Source organism: Bactrocera neohumeralis, chromosome 4, assembly GCF_024586455.1.
Source record: "Bactrocera neohumeralis isolate Rockhampton chromosome 4, APGP_CSIRO_Bneo_wtdbg2-racon-allhic-juicebox.fasta_v2, whole genome shotgun sequence".
Lineage (NCBI taxonomy): Eukaryota > Metazoa > Arthropoda > Insecta > Diptera > Tephritidae > Bactrocera > Bactrocera neohumeralis.
In genome coordinates, this window is record NC_065921.1 from 41,535,960 (window position 1) to 41,562,473 (window position 26,514).

Here is a 26,514-nt window from a genome sequence, read left to right on the forward strand (position 1 = left end):
ACAGCAATATATCTCAAGCAGAGGTCTTTGCTATTGGAAAAGCCGCGGAGCTAGCCCATACTGCCCTTGTGTGACTTTTTGAGTATTATCTACTCACATCTTCGACCAAAACAGCTTGAAGATGAGGCAATATTTTGAATAATACTATTGTACATGTTTTTCTTAAAAAAACTTTTCTGATTAGATATTCCTTAGACAGTTCGAAACATGTCCGATACATTGCCCTAACTGCTAGAACAATACAAAATAATTTATCGACGAAACGTTTCGATTTCATCGATGATATTGATAGCATTGGCCTCAACAACCGCGACGTTAGTTCTGCTTCCTCCAGATTGGACAAAGAAGCGAGGCAAATAGATATGGTAGTGAAGGAGGACAAGACGAAATATCTTCTGCCATCAAAAAAACAGTCATGGCACTCGTGAGTTGGCTTTTACGTCACTGTTGACAGTCATAACTTCGGAGTCGTAGGTAATTTCGTTTACCTTGGAACTAGCATTAAAACCAACAACAACGACAGCATCAAAATCCAACGCAAATGTCTCTTACCAATAGGTGCTACTTCGGACTGCGTAGGCAATTGAGAAGTAAAGTCCTCTTTTTCGATGAACAAAAACAAAATTCTACAAGTCACTCATCACCCGGTAACGGTTAACGGTACGAGATATACGACGATATTGACATAGTTCAGCGAATTAAGATACAGTGCCTACACTGGCTAAGTCATATTATGTTGTCCGAATGGGTGAAGGCACTCCAGTTTTGAGAGTATTCGATGCAAGGAAGACTTCCACTCCGTTGGAGAGATCAAGTGGAGTGGGACATGGATGCACTTGGTATCTCGAATTGGCGACAAACAGCGCATAGAAAGAACGACTGGCGCACTCTTGCCTAAGCGGTATCCACGCCAATAAAGAAGATGTCGAACAATACAGCAGTTATCAACAACAGATCCCTAACTACAAATTCTACTTTTCCTGGATTTGTCGACTATTACAACAAAAACAAGAAAAAACGTTAATTTCGGCTGCACCGAAACTGATATACCCTTCACAGGTGCATTTCTTTTAGTAACTATGTGTTCTGTTTATATGGAAGCTATATGCTATAGTAATCCGATCTGAACAATTTTTTCGGATATTACATTGTTGCCTTAGACAATAATCTATACCAAATTTCATGAATATATCTTGTCAAATGTTTTCCATTCAAGAACTTTTTTCCGATATGCTATATGTTATAGTAGTCCGATATCGGCAGTTCCGACAAATGAACAGCTTCTTGAAGAGAAAATAACGTTTGCAAAATTTAAAAACGATATCTTAAAAACCGAGGGACTAGTTCGTATACATATAGACAGGCGGACGGACGGACAGACAGACAGACGGACATGGCTAAATCGACTCAGCTCAACATACTGATCATTTATATAATGGGTTGTCAAAAAAGTCTTGCGGTATTTTTATTGAATTTTTTTTTATTTTTATTGAAATTGAAATGAATTTTTGATGACTCATGCCCAGCTCTTGACCGATGCTACGGCTGCTACTATGCCGGTCTCTTTCGACCAATTCAGCGATTTTATCGCAATTTTCGACGACAGGCCTTCCGGAGCGTGGCGCATCTTCGACCACCTCTACACCAGAACGAAAACGTTGAAACCATCGTTGTGCGGTGGAAATGGAAACTGTATCGGGTCCATAAACTGCACAAGTTTTATTGGCGGCTTGAGATGCATTTTTGCCTTTATCGTAGTAGTACTGTAAAATATGCCGTATTTTTTCTTTATTTTGCTCCATGTTTGCGAAGCTATAACTCACGAACGACTTAAAAGAAACGACAATCAATCAAACACGTATTAGCGCGTGAAATGAGCTTTAGAAAAAGGTATAGCATGACCCGATGCGACGAATAAAACTAGAACTACGCTCTTTCAGCGCCAACTAGCGAAAATACCGCAAGACTTTTTTTGACAACCTAATATATACTTTATAGGGTCTCCGACGCTTAGTTCTGGATGTTACAAACTTCCTGACAAACTTAATATACCCTGTTCAGGGTATAAAAAAAAAACAAATAGATAAGAACTCTAGTAGAAATGCTAACAAGTCACTGCCTACAATGACAATTGTAGATGCTGTCAAGATGTATAAGAAGGGACTACATGTTTTATGAGAATGCAACTATCGCTCGAGGGTTTCTTATCAGCGTCTCAGAGGTTGCAAAAAAGAGGTTACAGACTTTGAGAGATGTTACAAGGTCAGACAAAATCATTTTTATTTGTTATATGAAAGCATCATAACACCATTTTTTACAATAAAAATACCTTTGCTTATTAATTTATAATTTTACTGAAATTCCCGCGGGAAGAATATAAAAGCCAAAATAAAACCGACAGAAAAATCGTGACTTTAAATTACAAAGCGAGCAATAAAGCCGTTATTTGAAGAAAAAATGCACAATTTAACCAGCATAATGTGAATTTAAGCATAACGCAATGCAAACACAACAAGAAAGGACAAGAAAGAACGGGCAAAATGTGGCAAGCTTAATGCGGCAAAGGAACTACATGGCGGCGAGGCGAGAGACCCGCTTTGAAGCCGAGACGCATCCACCACAATACGAATATATTTGTGTATGTGTGTGTCTGCGGCAATTGTAATAAATTTAAAACGTAAATCCACACCAATTACGTCAATTTGTTGAGGTTTCAAATGTGCCAAAGGAGCAAATGATGAGACGACAACTAGAGTCAATGGCACAGCTTGGGACTCACGCTCGGCTGCGTTGACTGCAATTACCACACATCACAGGCAGACGTTACGTTACAACAGCAAAGCAACGAAGCAAAAAAGAAACAAAAAGAACACGAACAAGAGAAATGAACAGCATGCAGTCAGCGAGCAGGACATGCAAATTGTTACATATTTTCCTTTAAATACTTAAAGAGCACAACCCAAAACCATTGGTTTTCATGGAAATTTTCTGAATAAAATTTTAGGTGTATAATTCGATTGTAAAATCTAGGCACTTACGAACTTACTCCGGAATAATGCTTGGAGAGACAAGAGAACTATCAATCCTTTAAAATTCGACTGTATCATCAATACGACTAATCCTAAGAAGGCCTTTTGTTACTGTCAAAACTGGTACTCGCTTATCTGACCATTCTCTTTCAAGCAGAATTTATGACAGATTTATGTAGAACTCCCTGATTTTATTGATCTTTCCTAAAACAGTAAGCACTTAACCTTAATTTTAAATTAAATCCTAGTTGGGTCGCTGTTACGAAAAAAAAATACAAATACGATAAGATGGGAAGCTGATATGATAACGCACTTTCTAAACGGTCTGTTATCTAAATCCAGTTACACTCAACCCTCTCTTTCAAAATTTTGTGGTTCTCTGCGATCTTTTTTAACATAATACAATTGACACTAACACTTTTATGTCCCTACTACAACCATTATTTGCTTCTTCTTTTCTCTTGTAGTTCTTTGGTGGCCGGCTGCAGTATCCCACACCAGATCACCTTCGAACAGTTAGAAATATTTTAACCCATCATCGTCGAAATAATGGAAAATTCGTTTGAAAATATGACACACTGACGGTGTCTCGGGCGACTCCCTATCGTGCAACTTTTAACTTCGTCTATCTTGGAACCAGCATTAACATCAACAAGAAAGTCAGAAACGCAGTATAACTCTTGCCAACAGGTGTTACTTCGGACTTAGTAGGCAATTGAGAAGTAAAGTCCTTTCTCGATGAACAAAGACCTAACTCTAAAAGTCACTCTTTATTGCCGTCCTGCTATATGGTACGGAAGCTTGTACAATGACAACATCTGATGAGTCCACGCTACGAGTTTTCGAGAGAAAGGTTCTGCAGAAGATTTATGGTCCTTTGCGCATTGCCAACGGCGAATACCACAGTCGATAGAACGATGATCTGTACGAGGTTTACAACGACGTTGACATAGTTCAGCGAATTACGAGACAGCGGCTACGATGGCTAGTCCATGTCTTCCGAATGGATGAAAGCACTCCAGGTCTGAAAGTATTCGACGCAGCATACGCCGGGGAAAGCAGAGGAAGACCTCCACTCCGTTGGAAAGACCAGGTGGAGAAAGACCTGGTTAAACTTGAAATCTCCATTTCCAATTGGCGCCAAACAAACGACTTGCTTCATTCTAAACAAACATTTCAAAGACTATATGAAATATTCAGTCAGTAGCCAATCCGAACTGGCCTAACGTAAATTAACCTAAAAGCCTTACTTTGTACTAACCCTTCCTTCTAATGCACCTTAGTTCCACACTTACACTAATTCAGAAAAATATGACAACTTAAATAGGACTTGTGGACAAAAATATGAAAGAAGAAATCTCCAAATATCTCTTAAAGACAGTCTTATCCCCGATTGCATCTAACCGTCTTTGTAAAAGAAATAGTTTCTTTGATTGCATGAAACAGATAATCAAACTATGTATATGCTATAAGTGACTATGGAACCGGGCTGCACTGTCCTAACAATAAGTCGACAACTACTTAAGATATTCTCTTTGTTACTTCTACAATTTTCCCACATTTTTTGTACACCTAAAATAGTCTAGTTAATAGCAAATAGTTAATAGGGTCTCAGAGGTTAAATAAAACCCTAAAATTTTAATCAAACGAAAGCATTCATTAAATACTTAAAATTGTTTATAATCAAGAGATTTACAACAACAACATTGAAAGACATTCCTTAGTTAACGAACTTGTAAGCTGGTACTCAAGGTTAGCGCTGATTAAATACTTTCTTAAAGATATTTGAGCTTTCAACTTTGCTCTATTAAATAAAGTTCTGTGATGTTCAAATTTATAGAAATTGCTTTCGGGCTCTACATTCCTTCCTCTCTTCCGCTATTCAAACACACACGAAAAGCTATGCTTCGGCGATAATTCTTCGCACAAAAATGTTAAAGTGTCGGCAACATTTCACTTCCACTCGCTTATATTTCCTCCTTCTTTATGGCAGAAAAATAAATATAAATATATACATATAGTACATACAATATATAGAAAACCGGTTGACGGTTTCGCGGCAGCGCTTGTCAACAGCTGAAAGCCATACAATCCGCACAGCTCAACTTGGTATGTATTTTGTCAAGATGTCTTGGCCTCTCACGCAACAACTCACAATAGCTTAACGGAAACTGACGAACAACCAGCCGCGATGACAAACAAAAGCAACAAGGACTCGCGTATCCTTTGCGAAAGTTTGCACACCCCACCCATGCAAACAGAAACCCACACACCCTTCAAGTCTTCATGTGGTTGTCGGTGATGGGTGTCTGCATTGCGATAAGGCAGCGAAGCGCGCAACGACACACTAAAAAATGTGGAGAAAAATGAGCGTGTTCTAGGCACACGCCGGGTTAACGAAGATGCGAGCAACACAGCTGTCTCCAAAGCAGGGGTAACGACATAAAATGGAACACTAACTTGAAAGAAAGAGTAAAAGGTTTGTGGACCTAAGCAAGAAAACAGCTGCATAGCTTTAAAAGTCGACAGGGTCAAGCAGACGGCAGCAGAGGCTCACATGTATAAATATATGTATGTAAGTTTGAAAGTAACTAAAAGGGGATTACTGATGTGTCTAAGAACAAATTATGCCGAAGAGAGACGCAAAAGAAAAAGTAAGGATTAAAATAAGTAACAGAGTATACATGAGAGTAAAACTTCATAAAAGGACAGTTTGTAAATCAGCACCTTAAGAATATTGTAGAATAGCAAAACCTTGAGCATATCGGGATTTTCCTCATGAAATCGCAAGCGATTTTGATCGTAACTTTGAAGTGAATGACAAATTTAGTCAAAATAAATATCATCCTCAGCGGTTACCACTGCACAGTTGCTACATTTCTTTTTAACAAGCATTATTCTAAGGTCTGAGGACCGAAAGAAGTCGCTGAGAGTCAGATGCGATTATATTACTTGTGCGTTCTCCAGGCATCCACAGAGTTTTCACATACCCAAATATTCACGAATGGTAAGCCCATCATACCTTGTTGATATCTTTAGAGACTCCGAGATAAATGGAGAAGGCATAATATTCAATAAGAGTGTACAGTTACTGACCGTACCGTTAATTCTGCTTTCTCCAGACCGGATAGGGAAGCGAAGCAAATAGGTCTGGTAGAGAACGAGGACAAAACGAAATATCTCCTGTCATCAAACAAACTGTCGACTTGGACAGACTTGGCTCCCACGCCACTGTTTACAGTCATAAATTCGAAGCCGTAGATAATTTCGTCTATCTTGGAACTCTTACCAACAGGTGCTACTTTGGACTGAGTAGGCAATCGAGAAGTAAAATCATCTCTGGATGAACAAAGACCAAACTCTACAAGTCTCTGTTCACCCCGGCCTGCTATATAGTGCAGAAGCATTGACGATGACAACATCTGATAAGTCGGCGTTACGAGTTTTCCTGAAAAAGGTTCTGAGAAAGATTTATGGCTCTTTGCGCATTAACAACGGTGAATTCCGCAGTCGATGGAACGATGAGCTGTACGCGATATATGACGACATTAACATAGTAATGGGTCATGTCGTCCGAATGAATAAACATACTCCGACTCTGAGAGTGTTCAGCAGTAACCGCCGGGGAAGCAGAGGAAGAGGAAGACCTCCACTCCCTTGGAAAGACCAGGTGGAAATTTCCAGTTGGCGATAAATAGCGAAAAAAGAGAACGACTGGCGCGTTGTTATAAATTTGGCTATAACCGTGTAAGCGGTGTCTACGGTAGTCGAACCATATGATAAGAGGTATTTTTGAGTGCGTATCCTAGGAATTGGCTACTATCTGCCGAAAACCAGTGCCTAAGAGTTGTTTTTTCGTACTCTAACCCTTTTTGGATCGGTAAGTTTCATCACTAGAGCAATCTTAGTAGCAAAATTCTCTCAAAGTCTCATGATTCGTGCTGACATCGAGTTCAAACACAGCCAAAAAGACTTTTCCTGTTAAGAGACTTCATTCAAAACTCACATTAGTTAGGTGTAGACATTGCTGGGAAGAGAGCTCTTCACGAAGCGACTCGAAGTCGCTCGAAGTTGGAGGGGGAATTTTCTGTAAGAAGCTGTTGAACAAGCTTAGTTTTAAGCTACAGAATTTGGCTCGAGATCAGTGAAAACTGCAAAGCCCTTGGGCTTCCAAAAGAGGGCAACCTTGTCCCATCGAACAGAGTATTACCTGTCGCCTTGCCTCGCTTGCGTCCAGCATGCGTTTGTCGATGGCCATCTCCTGTGAGACTGCGCGATTTTTCTAGCAAAAAAATAAAACACAATAGTTCTACTGGATTACTTCCTTTTATCAACGTTCATCTTGCCACAATCGTTGGAATTCTAACTGGACTGGACAATGTAGGTATTAACGCCGTAAGACTAAAAATCTTGGAGGCTCAAATTGCAAAAAGTGTGTATAGAGGAGGGAAAGGTACTCGGTAAAGCATAAAGTCACTTTCTTTTCCATACTTCAGTTTTTCTAGGACTGAGGTAGAAATATCTCGGCAGAACCAGAAGAGTTCGCCGAAAAATATTATCTGCTTCAACAAATTTGTAATAGGATCTAATCTCTTTGTATACTTAATAGAGCTTTATAATCAATAAGTAGACAACGGACCGGCGTTCAAAGCTGTTCAAGTGAGATCCGTTTGGACGTTTGTAATAGGATCGACCTTTTCAACCAAAGTGTAATGGAAGGCGCCATTTTCTGAAGTGCTTAAGCTGCAAAGCTCTCAGAGAGGAAACCAAATGATATTTATCGGTATGCTGTCAACCACATTAACACACAGCTCACTTAATTCAATATAGGGTTATTTCTATTTTAAAATCGATTTTATTTATGGGAAGCTCACTTGACGACTTCTTGATTGTTGTTGCTGTTTTAACAGACGAAAACTTACACTAAATAATTTTCAAGAATGTCTAGTCAGACAGTGAGAAAACTTTTCTTAAATAATTTTCGAAAATGCGACGGATTTGATAGTCTTCGACCGGTTATAAATACGGATTCGATTGTCGTGGGATAAAACGACTTTTTCAATGACTGCTGGAGTATTGACGCTGACAAGGGGAAGCCACTAAATTTTTTCTTTAGCTTTTCTCTTATACTTTAACTTTACGCCATTAATGTCAATTTTTTCTAATAAGAATTAAGCAAACACTTCCCGAGTTATCTAACTGACCTCTTACATAAGCTATCCTTTATTGCGTAGTTCCTCAAAAGTCAAAGGACAGGAAAGACTTTTAAGATTTAATTAAAACACACAAAAACAAAACTAAACTACAATAACAGAGCCACTGTGTTATACTGCCTTTGCCAACTTCCAACTGCCAACAGCAATCAATTGGGGAAGGAGATGCTTACGAACTCACTCAACTGTGAAAGCAATCCAAATGGAGAAGGAAAGTATTTAAGAAAATTTTCAAAAAATAAACATATGTATGTACAGCTACATATATGTATATACATATATACATATATACGTGTACACATGTCGGAAATGGCGAAATGATGGAAACAAAAAAAACACCAACAATGAGTGTAAAAAATTGGGCTTAGAAAGAAAGTGAAGCAAGTAAATAAATGAAAAGTAAACTTTGCAAGGATAAGCCTACGAACACACACACGCACGCATAGAAATATGTATAGAAAGTTAAGTATATTTCATATGTGTATGTACATATGTATATGTATGGCAAGAGTATCTACCCGACGAAATTCACACTGTTGACCTTTGAAGCCACGCACACCAGCACACATGCAGAGAGCATCAAATTTTCCGTTAGTTTACCAAATGTTCACATGAACTCACACACCCACGCACATATGCATACTCATACATGTTTGAAAAACTAACAACATATTTAGCATAGACCGTCGTATGTAGATCCATATTAAATGCGCTTATGCTTGCCGTTATGTCTTCATAGGCCGACGCTTATTTGCAGCTGTGCAATCGTGTTAATGTTGCTGGGTCTACCCTTACAAGCTTTTCGGATGCACATACCAACATCCCAGCATATACGGATATACATATGGATATCTGTACATATGTAGCGCATGTTGCTCTTACATGGTTATGTGAACTTTTTTAAAATCTTTGTTGCTGTTGAACTTTTGTCAAGTTGGGTTCCGGCAAACTAGCGGCAGGCTGGTTGACTGGACTAAGTAATTTACACAGTTACACATGTTGCATGCATCCACTCTTTTTTCAAAGAGACTTTCCAGGCATATTTTCAAATACTAAGAGCTTACGCAATGTGATAGTAATACTGCAACACAAAGTGGATTATGATGACGAAACTATGATTTTAAGGCCGACAATTTTTTATAACTTTTTACGAATTTTCCACTCTAATTCAATGTGGATTTTGATGTAAAGGAAAAAACAAATCTCTTCAAAATTAAGATGAAAGTAAAATGTTGTGGCAACTAATGCGAGTAAAGCTTGTAGAGTATATAATGCATTAATCTTACGTCAACATAAAAGGGCACTATTAAGGACATGTGACAGAAGGAAAATGCGCAAGGTGGTTGTATGGTAATAATTTTCACCTAAAACTGCCGCTAGAGCGCGCTTTGTTGCACAAAAGATAAATATTTCAATATATACATAATGTATATATAAATTTTGTCAAAAAATGTTATTTTGCTTACTCCTTCGATTTTCTTTACTAGATTTACCGATACTTTAACGATATTTGTTGGTTTTTTAATTTCAGAGGATCCAGTTCAGAGATATAGCGGTCACCGCAAAACGTCTTTTTTGAGAGGAGCTCCTGGAGATCAACGGTAGTTACTTTCCAAAAAAATATTTTTATTAATACTAAGTTTAAAAACTGTTAAAAGGTACCCTTATATGTGCAAAAAATTTTGGATAAATAAATTCAAAGGTTTCTTAGAAAAGGTTCTGGAAAATTCGCTTTGCAATAAATGTTATAATGACAGTGGCAGTGATTTAAATAAATTTAAAAATCGCAAAAGACTAATAAATTAAATATAACAAGAACAACAGAAGCATTTCATACTCTTGAAACTTGCCAGGATCAAACCGAGGGAAATTCCTTAAGGTGCAAAACATCCACCAAAGGATCGGAATCCAAGCAATTATATATATCGTATATATATAGCTCATGTTCGACTGAATTATTCGACAAAAGGTTTGTTAGAGAAACAAAAATCGTGCCTATTTATTATTTGAGAGTTGGGGATAGTATCGATGAAATTCAGAAAGTACCTCACACACCATCACCAATCATATGGAGTAATGGAGTAAAGTCAGCCGAATGTTCGAAAATCCTGATATTAGTTATATAGGGTTAGGTAAAATTTTAACCCAATTTTATTCATTTTAGGCACAAAGATACACTGTTATCAGTGAAAGACGCTCTCTCATTTTCATTTAGATAGCCCACATATTGGTCGATATTGGGGGCTAAGGGAACTATTAACTCGATTCAACCCATTTTTGACGTACATACTGCTGCAAGGAAAGGATTATCCCTGAATTAAAAATATACATATATCTCACACTTTAACCGATATTTTATGTCATAAGTCAACTATAGGTACTGGGTTCAAATATTTGGTACTTTAGGATCCTTGAACAGTTTATACAATTTTTGGTGATGTGGTGGCATATTTTACAAGCACTATTCGTGCTAGATCTAATCCCGTTATATTCCATTGTACTTGATTTACATACCGGAAAGTGAAAGAATCAAGTGGAATTTAAAATTGTGTTATATGGGAAGTAGACGTGGTTGTAGTCCGATATCGCCCATTTTCGCTCAGTCACATAGGAATATGAAAGGAAAGCTACGTACTGAACTCAGTCGAAATCGGTAGGTCAGGTCCCGAAATATGTGATTTCACCAAAAAGTTGGCGGTGCCACGCCCATCGTCAAATTTTTACAACGGCTCTTACAAAGCCTTGCCATACCATTCCGGCGGATATTTTTTACGCTTTTAGTAGTTTTGAACAGTACCGTTAGTGAACGGGGTTTTCATCCGATTTCATTAATTTTTACATTACAGGTAGGAGTTCTTGTAGTATTTGCGCTGAGCGAATTCAGTTGTTGTAGCTCAAGCGACTTGGGAGATATGCACATTAAAGGGCGGGGACATGCCAACTATTTCAATTTTTTTTTGCCCACAGGTGCCCCTTCCTACTGCGATCCCCTGGGCCAAATATCAGTTTTATGTCTTAATTTAGAACTTAGTTATGGCACTTTATAGGCAGTGGCAGTGGCAGTGGTACGATTACGCCCATCTACGAACTAGAACTATTTTGTGTGCACGGCTTGTTCCGCATAAATTGACTGACGACCAAAAATTGCTCAGAATCCAATATTCGAAGGACCGATTGTGGCCGATTATTTGACCCACAAATAAAGGCCATTCAAAAGGCTTGCACTTACATACTGGCGGTCATACCGGCCAACGAGCTAAAACACTCGTTCTACTTGCTTTTGGACCGTGCGAAAAGCTATATTGAAGTTGAAGGAGACTATTTGGAATAAAATAAATTGAAAAGTGAAAAAAATTATAATACTCTGTAGCCACTGGTTGCAAGAGTATAGTAAAAACACTTTAGACTAAAAATATATAAATCTTGCTCGTTCGGCGTAACTCTGTTGTTCAGTTGTTGTTGTAATGGTTATCTAAACGCTGTTTGGTAGAAAGAAGGCTAAATATTGTAACTGCCAACATCTAACTGTAGGCTCAGGAAAACATGTGTTTCGGCGGGGTCAGGCCATAAAATGTAAAATCTTTTAGTTTGATTGGTTATACAAAGTGGTGGACTTTACAATTCTATGTCAGTTAGTTCTACATTGCCAGAGCTCACGCAGATTTTATGCGCTTAGTGAAAAAAATACATTTTCACGTTTGTTGGTACAAATATTTATTATTCCCATACCAACGCTTGGCCCTCGAATTTTGGCTTCGATTCATTTTTGACACACCATTCGTTGTTGAATGTTGGGCAGTTTCGACGGCATTGTCATAATTGTCATATTTAAAAGTTTCGTCACCAGTAATGTTTGATAAATATAGGTTTTGAACCTATGAGCCCTACTGTAACTTTTTTGACCTTATCGTCTTAAACATAGGATGAACAACTCGTGAGGCAAGTTTTCCATGAATTCACGACCTTGTTGCATGGTGCCACACAAATACTTGTGTTCATGATAAAGTATACTCCCTATTTTGATTGGGCCAAACAAGTTCAATCATATTTGCTGGTAGCCTTTTCAAGGCATTGTTTCAGGAGAGGTTTTTACCTCATCTACATTTTCTTCGAATAAAAATAAACCAACACATTGCAGTCAATATTCAGAGATGGAATCTTTCCCGATAATACATGACGTAATGTTTATTCTCGAATCATTAAATGAGAAAACTATAATATTTCACTGAGGATCCATCCACCATTTGACGCATATTTCTTTTTAAAATATACTAAAATTTTCAGTTCAGCTTAAAATTCATGGTAAGTGGAGGTTATGGTTGGCTTCCTAGCATTCTTGAAATATCTACACAGAAATTATGCATTTCTACGCACTAAATTTTCCAATAAGAGTTGGCAGCAGCAGTTCTTGGAAGAATAGGATGTTTATTTCATAGTTTCGTTCATTTATTCAAGCATAAGGCTTTGTATGCAATTTATTTACACATAGACACAACTATATACGACTGCATGCCACTCTGAAGCCTTTCCGACTTCTTTTGCTGCTCCTTTTTCAAGTGACATACCAGTTATGCCCTTGACGTCCGTTATTATGCAGTTATTGCTTCTGCCGGTCATTGTTGGTTTGTTGCTTTGATTTTAGCTGCTCCACAATACTTCGCAATGACGCGGCAATCAAAAAACAACAAAACTCAAATTACAGCGAATGTCACTGAAATAAACGAAATGAGACGAGCCAAAGTAGGGAGCTTTTTACAATCGTGACTGTCAACAATGACCGCCAATTCAGAGATTTATGTGTGCTGATGTTAGTGTATACTCATATACATATGTATAGTATTTGACCCTTAGAGAAATGGGTTAGGAAATGGCAGAAGCTAAAAGTGACAACTGAGAAGTTGAATACATTGAATTTTCTTATAGAAGCTCCACTATAAATTATCGAAAAACTTTAATTTTTTGTGGCAATAAAGTTCATTTGAATATTTTCCTTAAACAAAAACATTGAAAAATCGAAAAAGAATCTTAACATCAGTCACAGAAGCAGCTGAATCATGTGAATCATGCCGCCCAGTGGGTCTTTAGCTAACGAACTGTTCAGAATAAAATGAAAATAAGAGACATTTGATAAGTATTCAGCAGCTGTTCGAAAGTGACTCATTCTTTTCGGGATCTTCAATAGGAAGACTAATATTCAAGGAAATACCCTTGATAAAATACGAATATTTAACTAGAATTTTAATTCAGACAGCAGTAAATCTCAGAATTATCAAAGTCCTCTTGAAAAAAACAATAAAGCGTTTATTTAGTATATTCATACATAGAGTTCCTAGATCTAGTCTGAACTGAAGTCGAACTCAAATAACACATGTTCAGGCTTATAATATTCAAGCGTATTCTGAGAGAACTAGAAGTAGTGAAAACCGTCGCATTCCATTATTTATTATTTTTTCCATTCAGAAACAGTTTTTTGTAACTTGATCCGACCACGGGCTCCCAGTATTACTACAATTGAAGCACTATCATTAAAATGATTCCTCAACCGTGAAATTCCACAAAATTGTTTGAAAAAGGCGTGAACAGCAAAGGAAATAAAACAAAACTTTAACTTTGATTTCACCGATGCTATAAAACATGTTCGAGTTTTTCTTACAAGAAATTGGTTACAAATTGGTTCAGTTTGTAGCTGGCAATATGATATAGTAATTCAATATAGGCAGTTCTTAAATTTCAGAACGATATCTCAAAAACTCTGTGAGCAGTTTGCCTATATGCAGAGACAGACAGACGAGGGTCTCCGACGCTCCTTCCGTCTGTAACAGCTTCGTAAACCATATTCAAAGTAAAAATGTAAGGTGTTTCACAGCAAAGACTGGACATTGGTGAAGAAAGTGCCTAGATGTTTTTACTTTATCCACATCAATACAACTTTGACAACTAGCGTCTTGTTGTAGGGATGGTTTTTAGCTTTACCGCAGGAATGCCTATTGGACAGTGTCTATTTAGAACTCCTACGATTGTGGTAAAATTAACTTTGCTAAAAAAAGTAGTTTAGTATGTCTCCGGCACTCTACTTTAGGCCAAAGAGATCTTGCAGCTGTATTCGTGTAGAACTAGAACGTAATATGAGAAACAAGTCTTTCCATTTCGATGTGAACCGGATGCCCCGTTGCGTACGTCTACCGCCACCTTGGTATCAGTCACTTCAGCCTGAAAAGCACTAAAGTAGTCAATTAGCCTAAAACTTAGATTGATGGGAAGCTCCTTACAGAAAAATCTCCATCAATTTTTCTTCCTAGCCCGACTGATCCGTGAAAAAGCTCGCCGCGTCTCTTTTCCAGCGACTTCTTCCTATCCACATCTCCTTCGTCGATGTGTAAGCAAAGCAAAATCCACACGAGTGGCCTCTGCGATGCAGTGATTCAGGAACGCTATGGATGAGAGAATTTCGGTGTGGCCTTTTTCGGACTAGTTTGCTTGAACCTTAGAGCAGGCTTCACAGTAATAATCTGCCGACAATGTCCACGCGTGCCAACAAGGTTATAATTTAAACGACGCTACCTTTAGGAGAGCGGCATTTTTCTGTAAGATGGCTTCAATACCATCACCGTTATTATTTAGTATATGTTAGGCTTCCGCATTATATAACATTTAAAATTTCCTACAGGGTTCAAACGAATATTACAGCAAGGTCCTTTATGTGCAACATGTTGCAAATGAATGTTATTTAACAAACCATTGAAATTGGCACTAAGGCGCATATATACATATATATAGTTATATACATGTAACCTATACCCAAAGTCCAACTGCCATCCGTCCACTTAACATTGTTGGTTTGTTGCATAACATAAAATTGATTTTATTTGCTAAAACTATGGCAGCGCTGACGGCGAAGGCGAAGGCGAAAATGAAGGCAATAAGTGCCAACAAAACATAACAGTTTGTGTTGCAATAAAGGGGCCAAAATGAAGAGTTGTTGCAACAGCATTATTATTATAACGGTACAATTGTAATTGATATGTAAAAGTGTTGGAAAAAACACAACAAAAATAATGCCGGTTTTCAAGTGCATGCAATTAAAATATTTTTGTAATTTTTGCTTTTAACATCGAGCCTGTGTTTGTTGTAGCGCAAACAAGTGTTGTTTGAAGTGTGCAGTGTTGCATGTTACGTAACACGCTCGAGCGCTTTGACAACGGCAAACGCTAAGTGAATATGTCAATATTGTGATAAGCCATTGCCGAGCTCGAGTGATTCACTTTACCTTAACAGACAGTTATTATGTCGATGCCAATGTTGTTTGCCAGTAATCGCAATTATTAAATAAATTTTAGTGTTTACACTAAGTAAAGTTCGGCACTCCGATAAATACTCAACAAATTTCAATCAAAAGTCACTTGACTTTGAGTTGTAACAGCGAAACTTTCATGTAAACAAGTTCTAAGAGGAAGCTCTAAAGTAAATAAAACGGATCTTTGAAAAGAAGAGAGGCAGGAAGAATCTTCATTCTCTCTATTTCTCTCTCTCTCTCTCTCTCTCTCTCTCTGTTTCAATTGTTTAGTTTATTCTGCCTTTGCTGCTTCCCTTATTCTTATCTATACTGTAATTCAACATTAATTTTATACTTCTATTAATTACACATAGAAAAATTACACTATAATTGACTTCCAAGGTGGAAATCGGGAATACTTGTAGATACCTTCAAGAATTTGGTTTATGGATAATGATATTATTTTACTTCACAAAACACTTTCGCATTCCGAAAAATGTTTTCTTCTGTGGTGATCACTGTAGAACTTTTTGAACCAGTATCTGCTTTTTCAGCATCTGATATGAGCAGAGTATCAGGTTTAAGCTGTGACATGGGTCTCACGGCTTCAAAAATGGATTTTCCATTACGTTATTTCACTAGAATATTGCCTTAAATGCTGCATTTTTGCGTTTGAGTTCAGCTATATAAACACCTAAATCTTTATATGCGTTATTCTCGAAATTGTGTTGTCAAAGTCGGTTGTCGATATTTCTCACCAGCAAACATATATATCTTTGGAATAAGAAAAACTCTGAATAAACTCTTTCATTTTTGATTTAAAAAAAAATATTAGCAAGTAAGGAAGGGCTAAGTTCGGGTGTCACCAAACATTTTATACTCTCGCATGATAAAGTGATAAACGAGATTCATTATCCGTAATTTACATATTTTTCAAATACCGTATTTGTGTAAAGTTTTATTCCGCTATCATCATTGGTTCCTAATGTATATATCATACAGAGGAGGCATCAGATGGAATTCAAAATAGCGTTATATTGGAAGAAGGCGTGGTTGTGAACCGATTTCACCCATGTACATGTCAACAGAGTGTTAAGAAAATATTATATACCGAATTTCACTGCAATCGGTTGAGTAGTTCCTGAGATATGGATTTTGGTCCATAAGTGGGCGAAAGCCTGGGTGCAGCTTCCTTCTGCCATTTCTTCCGTAAAATTTAGTGTTTCTGACGTTTTTTGTTAGTCGGTTAACGCACTTTTTAGTGATATTCAACATAACCTTTGTATGGGAGGTGGGCGTGGTTATTTTCCGATTTCTTCCATTTTTGAACTGTATATGGAAATGCCTGAAAGAAACGACTCTATAGAGTTCGGTTGACATAGCTATAGTAGTTTCCGAGATATGTACAAAAAACTTAGTAGGGGGCGTGGCCACGCCCACTTCTCCAGGAAATTACTTCCAAATATGCCCCTCCCTAATGCGATCCTTTGTGCCAAATTTCACTTTAATATCTTTATTTATGGCTTAGTTATGACACCTTATAGGTTTTCGGTTTCCGCCATTTTGTGGGCGTGGCAGTGGACCGATTTTGCCCATCTTCGAACTTAACCTTCTTATGGAGCCAAGGAATACGTGTACCAAGTTTCATCATGATATCTCAATTTTTACTCAAGTTACAGCTTGCACGGACGGACCGACAGACAGACATCCGGATTTCAACTCTACTCGTTACCCTGATCACTTTGGTATATATAACCCTATATCTGACCCTTTTAGTTTTAGGGCTTACAAACAACCGTTATGTGAACAAAAATACTCTCCTTAGCAACTTTGTTGCGAGAGTATAAAAATACAGTCTAATATGTTCTTGAAGTACAAGTTCGCAAATATTTCTAAATTACTACAGAATATCACAAACTTCAACTTAGCACTTGACTTTAAAAATAGCATACTAAAATTGAAAATTGATACCTCAAATGCCTTTTGAGTAACAGCTTTTTAAAGTGTAACCACTTACTTGAGCGACAATAACTAATAGAATAATTTCATAGAATTTTTGCTCATAGCAACCACGACGAACTCATAGCAACAATACCGCTTTCAATTATAACAATTTCATTTACACTACAAGCATGAGAAAGTAGTAGATCGTAAGAATTTCTTCATAATTTTAAAATACTCAATTTATTCTTCAAAATCTATGTATGTCGTCCCCTCAAAGTAAACCCGCTTGGCCCTCATACACTTGTGCCAACGTTTTTTCCAATCCCAGAAACAGTTAGTTCTTATTGCCGGAATAGCCTTCAATGAGCGTGGCGATTCACGTTTAATGTCTTCAATTGACTAAAAATTTGGCGAAAACCTCACGAAAAATCAATGCAGTATGCGACAGTGCATTATCGTGGTGCAAAAGCCATGAGTTGTCGGCCCATGATTCCGGCTTCTTTTTACGAATAGCTTCGCGCAAACGGCGCATAAAACTCAAGGAGTATTCCTTGTTAACAGTTTGGCCGGTCAGAAACACTAGCAGAGCACCACACCTTGACAATCGAAGAAAACTGTCGACATAACCGTGAGTTTTGACCTGATTTGACGTGGAGTTTTCGGCTTCTAGTCACCTTTAGCACGTCTTAAGCATAGATCCAAGACCCATCGCCAGTAATAATTGGCTTTTTGACATTCTGGTAGTCGGAAAAGCGTTAATGCGACGCTGATTTTCGCAAAAATTGAGTGATTTCGGATCCAATCGTCCATTTACTTTTCTTAGGCCTAAATGATCATTCAAAATGGGTTACACCGATCCCTCCGAAGGTCCAACGATACCAGTAAGATCTCTGACTGTTAATCGTCTATTCTCAAGAACTAACTTTATCATTTTATTTTTTTGATCATCAGTTAATGTTGATGACCGTCCTGGACGTAGTTCGTCTTCATCGTATATATCTCGTTCTCGACCCTCTTTGAATAATTTGAACGAATTGAAAATACTTGCTCGCGACAAACAATTTTCACCGTAGGTCTTTTCCAACAATTCAAACGTTTCGGTACCAGAAATTTGTTTCCTCACACAAACTTAATGGAACTTCTTTGTTGAATAATTTTCCTCATCGTTAAAATCGCCGAATGCACTTTATGTACTTCAGAAATACAAGAGTATACTAAACACAAATGATTATTTTGATGTTACAAAATTAATATTTTGATGATTTGGTGCAGATGTCATACCAACCCAGAAAAAATATTTCTTCGCGCAAATATTATATTAAAAGTCTTACTATTTTGTGCCCTCAGTAGCATTTCAACATAAATTCTCTACTTGTATGTATAAAACAGATGCCTGTCAAACACATTTCATTTGGAAACAACCTACTTTTTAACCTTTTTATAGTTTATTATTTTTTTTTAGTAGTATATGTATATACCTAATCAAATCACATACCTGCAAATTGCAAGCTTGTCCTGGAGATTTGTCACGTCAGTAGCGGATTTGTCGTAATATTTGAATTCCACGAAATATAAATTCACTTCGCATCAATCAAATATAAATAATTTCCAATTTAGGAGGTTTAATTGTTTGGAGAGAAAGAACACCAGATCAACAAATCTAATTGGTGGTTAAATTGCTCGATAGCTGATGATGGTCACTGCTGAATTTGCGTTCGTTTCCAGGGATTTCTGTTGATACCATATCATTTGAAAACTCTGTAAATAGAAAGGATAGGAGTTATTTTGCCGCTTTATATATGTATTCATGTATAAGCATTCAATTGAAAAAAAAATTTAAATATTGTTTCAGTGGAATTAATTTATAATCAAAGCGCAGTGTGGCATTTCTTTCCACTTATTATTTTTGAAAATGCAAAATTCAACAGAAATTCATCTATGCAACCAACTATTTTTGCCGCCATATTCCAGTGAAATCGTCAGTGTTCAACATGATCGACCTGAGCTATGAAAATAAGTTAGATTATCAGATTTTTCCCGTCTTCGTAAACATTAATTGTTAAAAGAGAAGAGAATCCTCTTTTAAAAGAGCTCACTTTTGCTAAAATGAAACTAGAGCTAGATGTCATTAGACATAACACATATCTTGAACTCCTGTAACAGACAGGCAGAAAAGTTGGTAAAAATATCTTTTTACGCAAAATTAAGATTCACTATTAAACACTCGTAGGTACCACTGAATGCTATATATTTTCCACACCCTTTCAATAGTAGGTAAAACTGATAATTGGTTTCAAACCCGGCCTACATCTCGGCGATTTCTTTTCAGCGAGCATTCTCTTGAGGACTCAGGACAGAATAATGTTTCTGGCGCAAGGTTCGTAGATACGGTAGATGCGAAAGAACTTCGAAGAACAATTGATACCATCTTATCATCGTCTTCACTGACTTAAGACATGACATATTGCCTGGTCTATGAACTCAAGAACCGCCCACTTTGTACTAAGCTTTCGCGCAACCAACATTTTCATTAACGATTTGTTCAATAGGTTTCTTCGATTATTTTCAATTAGCGGTCAGCGACTCAACTTCAATTCACGGTCATCCCAAAAAATTTTGGAATTTTTTAAACTTCGATAATATCTGACAAATTCGTGATGTTACATCGCCTTCGAGTGAAACAGCGACCATTTCAAGAAAGCGTTCTCATGTCAAAAATGAGTTGGAAGGCAATAACAATAAATTTCATGGATTTTCTGAAGATTTTAACATCCTAAACAAGAATAAAGTCTACATATATACTTGTGTGAATGAACAGCGTGATGAGCTGAGTGGATGTTCATCTGTATATGCGTGAACTTGTCAGTTTTTGAGATATCAGTCTAAAATTTTGCTCACGTCCCTTTCTCTTTTAGAAGCTGCGCATAAGTTGGAACCGCCGTTATCGGCCGACTATAGCATATAGCTGTCATACAAACTGAACGATGAAATTATGTCCTTGTATGGGCAACTTTTTTATTTGAAGAGCTATCTTCACACAATTTAGCGTGGACTACTTATTATCCAAAGCAAGTGTGTCACCTCCGAAGAAATTGTTTAGATCGAGCGATTACAGCATATAGCTGTCATACAAACTGGCCAATCAAAATCAAAATCTTGTATGGAAAACTTGTTTGTTTAACAAGATATCCTTAAGGTATTGGACATAGATTATTATATGAGGCAACGTTACAATCTCCGAAGAAATTGTTCAGATCGAACTCTTATAGCCTATTGCTACCGTGTAAGCTGTTACTCCAATGCTGAAATCCATTCAATTTAATATACTATCAGCTTATATATAGTATACTGAGCACTTAGTAAACTCTATAACAAAAAATGAAATTGCAATTTTCAGCAAATCTGCAACACAAGGTCATTTCCTGTTTCAACATGATAACAAAACAACAAAAACGAAATATTCATTATTTTTCAGCTTAATAAACGCCTCTTGATAAGTACATATAAGCTGTCTATACGTACGTGTATCCGTTTGTATTATTGGTCTTACAAGATAAATAAAAAACTACACATTAATTCAACATAAATCACGTACGAATGCGGATACATGCACGAGAACTAGTTGAAGAAGAAACGGAAAATAAATTCGCAACAATTTTTATACTTTTTTTCCCTGTGTGCTCACAGCTTGGAGATACAGAGGAACTCAATTTCACGCATTGCTACAAATGTGCTGCCATTCATTGACACAGTGAGCGTGTGTGATAGTGTGCTAAGAACATAGCAACAAATTTTAATGAAAACATAGATATCCTTACACACACGCACATATGAATAGAAGTGTAAGGCAAGTGACACTGTAGGCACACACACTTACAAAGCAGCGTTTGAGAAACACGAAAACGCCACAGGTGAAATTGAGACAAGCGTTTGTATAAGTGAGTGTGTGAGTGTATGCGGGAACAATAGATATTTTAGAGCATATGCACATACAAGTCAAGCTTAGTACATACTAAGTACTCAACAAGGCGGAAATCCCCATTAGTAAACAGTAGTCATGAGTATCCATGAATATGTATACATTAGGGTGGACGTCATTACATGAATTAGTACCCCAGTTTTTGAGATATAGATCTGAAATTTTGCACATGTCTTTTTTTCATCACGAAGCTACGCATTTGTCGGAACCGCCAGCATCAGACAAATATAGCATATAGCTGTCATACAAACTGAACGATCAAAATTAGGCCCTTGTATGGAAAACTTTTTTAACTGAGGAGATCTATTCACCAAATTTGGTGTGGACTATTGGCCAAGGTAACGGCGGAATCTCTGCAGAAATTGTTCAAATCGAGTCACTATAACATATGGCTACCATACAAACTGAACGATTAATATCAAATTCTTGTAAGTAATATTTTGTATTTGTTAAGGGTATTATAGCTTCGGTAAGCAGTAAATATTTTTTCCCGTTTTCAATGAAAAGACTAAAATATTTTATGTTTCCCAAGCTTTTTAAATGTCTTGTACTAAATCTTTTAACTCTAAAACAAATAAGCCTACAACTTTGAAAAAGGGATATTCTAATTTGAAACTTACAGCTCTACTAAAAAGATCTTCATGATTTTTTCCGTCAAACTAATCATTTCAAAGTTATACATAATTAAAATTATTTATCGAATATACTCCTTTCAAACAGTACACCATAACGTATGAGCAACTCAGAATGTGTACCATAAATAACTTGAATGAAGGTTCAGTTCACTTGATCAATAAACCTGATTGCGTATAACTTCTAAAGTAGTAGTTTTATGAAAAGAAAATTTTAAGAAATTGATTTTGAGTGGAAAATTTTATATTAGAATTTCACATTATCAGAGATGTACAAGGTGCGTTCCAAAGTAAACAGGACATAAAAAAAAAGAGAACAAATGGGTTTTTCGGCAAAATCAATGCATGTTATTCAAAATAGTCTCCTGCAAATGCATTTTTTCGAAAAGGAAGAAGTCGCACGGTGCCATATCAGGGGAATACGGGGAGTTGTTAAGGCTCAAAATGTCATTTTTGGGCAAATAATCGATCACAATGATGTCCTTCGAATGTTAGATTCTAAGCAATTTTTGGTCGTCCGTCAATTTGTGCGGAACAAACCGTTCACACACCTTTCGTAAGACCTAATGTTCGGTCAAAATACGATAAATCGATGTTTTGGAAATATTCAATTCCATTTCCATGCATTTCAATGATGATTTCGGCTGATTTTTGATGAATTCACGCACATTTTCGACGGAATTTCCGATGACCACGGATTTTGATTGGCCCACATGTTGATCGTCATTTATGTATGTCTTCACGACCACTTTTAAAACGTTGAAACCACTCGCGCTCTCTACTACGGGATAGGCAATCATCGCGATAAACCTGTTTCATCAATTCAAACGTTTCGGTAAAAGTTTTACCAATTTTAAAACAAAATTTAATGTTCGCTCTTTGTTCGAAGCTCATTTTCGCACCGATAACACAAACATAGTGACACTTAAAACGCAATAACTTCACTTCCAATCTTTGAATTGTCATGAAATTCTCACTGGACAGTCGATAAAGATAGCAGATTCAAACGTACCAGTCGATATATAGATGGCGCCACCAGGAGGCGCTAGATTCAAATTCCTGTTTACTTTGGAGCAAACCTTGTAGATTCTGTGAAAGAACTGTACCGCGAAAAGGGCAGGGAAAATTGACATATTTTCAACAAAAAGACGAGAAAGGCAGAAAGACATGAGTACGAAGAGCTTGAGATGCTGGCTAGCAGCAGTTCTATTTGAAAATTTTATCAGAAGTTAAAGCAGCAAACAAATATGTTTTAATCCGAGGCTGGCTTCTGTAAAGGAAAGGAAACCTAATAACAGACACAAAGTACACTCCAAATGTCGAGATAACTCATCTCGAACCTGCCAAATGTCGGAAACAATGCTGCGACGGACGAAGAAGAACCCACACTAACAATCTACCTCGACAATATTGGCGTCCCGCCACTCAAACAAGACGAGGTGAAACCACCTCTAATGCGGCTTAAGAACAACAAAGCTCATGTTTTAGCTGCTAAGCATGATTTGATCGAATGAATACATGCTCAATGATTGGAATACGAGTGTATTCTACCTGTCTTCAAGAATGGAGATCCCGCAGTCTCAGCTAACTATCGCGGATTTAGTCTTCATAATATCGCGTATAAAGTCCTTCCGACAATATTGTGCGAAAGACTTAAGCCCGTTGTCAATAAACTGATTGGACCTTATCAGTGTGATTTTAGACCTGGCAAATCATTTACCAGACTTTCACAATACGCCAAATCCTGAAGAAGCCACTCATCACCTTTGTACAAATGAGCATCCTCCCCCAGGCATCCACACACACACCACACGATCACACCACATCAACTTCCCAACATTGACAAGCACCTTCATCATACCCACGTCACAAACCACCAAAGCTTACATTCCACCCTACACACCAACCAACCACATCACACCAGCTGATTCCACACACAAAAGAAAAGAAAAGGGGACCAAAAGGACAACTGCAACTCACTTCGCTTTCGACTTTAACCGCGACTTGCACGCGTGGGCAAACACCTCGAACGAGCGTTTTTCAATTAATAGCCTGTTCCTTCGGCAGCTAAATCTACAGTTTTCCGGCAATTAATATCCAGTTTCTCGGCAGTTAAATCGCCTGTTTTTTCGGCAATCAATATCAAGTTCTTCGGCAGTTAAATCTCCAGTTCTTCATCCAGTTTCTTCCGGCAATTAATATCCAGTTTCTCGGCAGTTAAATCGCCTGTTTTTTCGGCAATCAATATCAAGTTCTTCGGCAGTTAAATCTCCAGTTCTTCATCCAGTTTCTTCGGCAGTTAAATCTACAGTTTTCCGGCAATTAATATCCAGTTTCTCGGTAGTTAAATCGCCTGTTTTTTCGGCAATCAATATCAAGTTCTTCGGCAGTTAAATCTCCAGTTCTTCATCCAGTTTATTCGGCAGTTAAATCTACAGTTTTCCGGCAATGAATATCCAGTTTCTCGGTAGTTAAATCGCCTGTTTTTTCGGCAATCAATATCAAGTTCTTCGGCAGTTAAATCTCCAGTTCTTCATCCAGTTTCTTCGGCAGTTAAATCTACAGTTTTCCGGCAATTAATATCCAGTTTCTCGGCAGTTAAATCGCCTGTTTTTTCGGCAATCAATATCAAGTTCTTCGGCAGTTAAATCTCCAGTTCTTCATCCAGTTTATTCGGCAGTTAATCTCCAGTTTTTCGGCAGTGCATAGTGTTATAAGCATTTTTCTTACTTATTACTTTTTACAACGTTAACATTCAAATTGTGAAGATCCTGATAAAATACATACAATATACCTATACACGCGTATACCCATTTTAAAACCAATTCGTCGATTCGCCAATTTCATTTTTTTCACAAAACAAATTTGGTAGTGATCGTGAAGGTGAGTGAGAACATATAAAAGCATTTGCAGTGCACAGTAAAAACGGTGAGTTAGTGAAAAATACATGGTCCTTCGAGGCAAAAAGAACGGCACATTGGTGAAACGTTATAAAACAAAAAAAAAAAAACCGCCACAGGTGAATAGTGCAGTGAAATCGGTGTTAATATACCTGTTATACAACTAAAACAAGTTTTATGTGCACAAATCAACATTAAATAAAAACGAAAAAAAACAAAGAAAAACCACTACCCATAGGTAAAAGTGCGCGCGGGCCAACACTGAGTGCAATAATACGGGCGCGAACTCAAAGCTAATAAATAAATAAAACACCCTAAATACAGATAAAACAAGAGAAAACGTTAACGTCGGCTGCACCGAAGCTAATCTTCACGAACCCGACGCTTCCTTCTGGATATCACAAGCTGCTTGGTAAACAAACATACTTATACAAGAAAGCGGAACGCCGGCGTAGGAAGGAAATCCCACCTACACACCACTTTTCACCAGATTTCTCCTTGACTCCAAACCCAAACTCCTTGAGGAAAACCAGAGTGAGTGCATCAATTCCACTTTTGATTTCATTTATTATATGTATATATGTATGTAGCGTTGCACAAACGGTCAATATAAAAGAACCGAAAGAAATTAAACCCGGTTTATAAAAGCGGTTTGTAAAAATTCTAAATCGGCGGCAAATTTAAGTACCGCTAGAATCCAATACGGTACATAATATATATGTATATATGTATCCACAGTATATATATATATGTATATATATTTAAATATATTTAACTAAACAAATAATTATTCCTTGCTTTTTAAACTTACTTTCGAGTACACAATACACACAATTCCCACTGAGAAAAAATTCAATATTTTCAAATTATTCTGGCAATACCGCTCCAGTTCATTACCTGTCTGAGGGACACTTGCCAATTATACGAACAATACCTCTTTAGCTTATTGGGCTGTGAGAGGAATTGCTTCCAAAAAGTAAGCAAAAATCGCAAGAAGAATACAGCATAAAAGGGAATAAGTACAAACATACATACATATATACATATCCTCAAGCGGATTATATACATTATATAGCTGAAATTGATACATATACATATATACTATATATACATATACATATATATTATACATTAGCGCTTTTGTGCATATTTCTGAGCGCGAGTACAAAACCGCGAATTATTTCTACATACTGCCTTATATTCTCACATGCGTGTATACCTATAAACATAGGATACAATTAATAAAGAGATGTTGAGAAAATAAACAAACGGTGCGGAAAATCCAACAACATTGGTTGAGATAATTAAATATTTCAAACTAATACTTCCCTTTGTACATACATACATACACATCTTGAAAGTCCAATTTTGGCGATTACCGAGCAGTTTCTTGTTCCTTGTCAAACAAGAACAAGCATAATTGCACATATTTATTTAACGCATACTATATGCACATAAACTCCATACGTATGTACAAAGGGTATTGATCTAGTATTCAGTGCGCGCTGATACAAGGGCGTACGGATAAAACCGTAAACATATTA

General features: G+C 37.2%; 1 protein-coding gene across 1 annotated transcript in view; it reads right to left on the reverse strand.

Moving 5' to 3' along the window:
• Window positions 1-26,514, reverse strand: part of LOC126755064 (transient receptor potential cation channel trpm) — a 316,113-nt gene that overhangs the window by 218,121 nt on the left and 71,478 nt on the right. The window contains exon 3 of the mRNA XM_050467362.1: window positions 18,955-19,217. The gene's annotated coding sequence lies outside the window, so the exon portion shown is untranslated. The remainder of the gene's footprint in view (window positions 1-18,954; window positions 19,218-26,514) is intronic.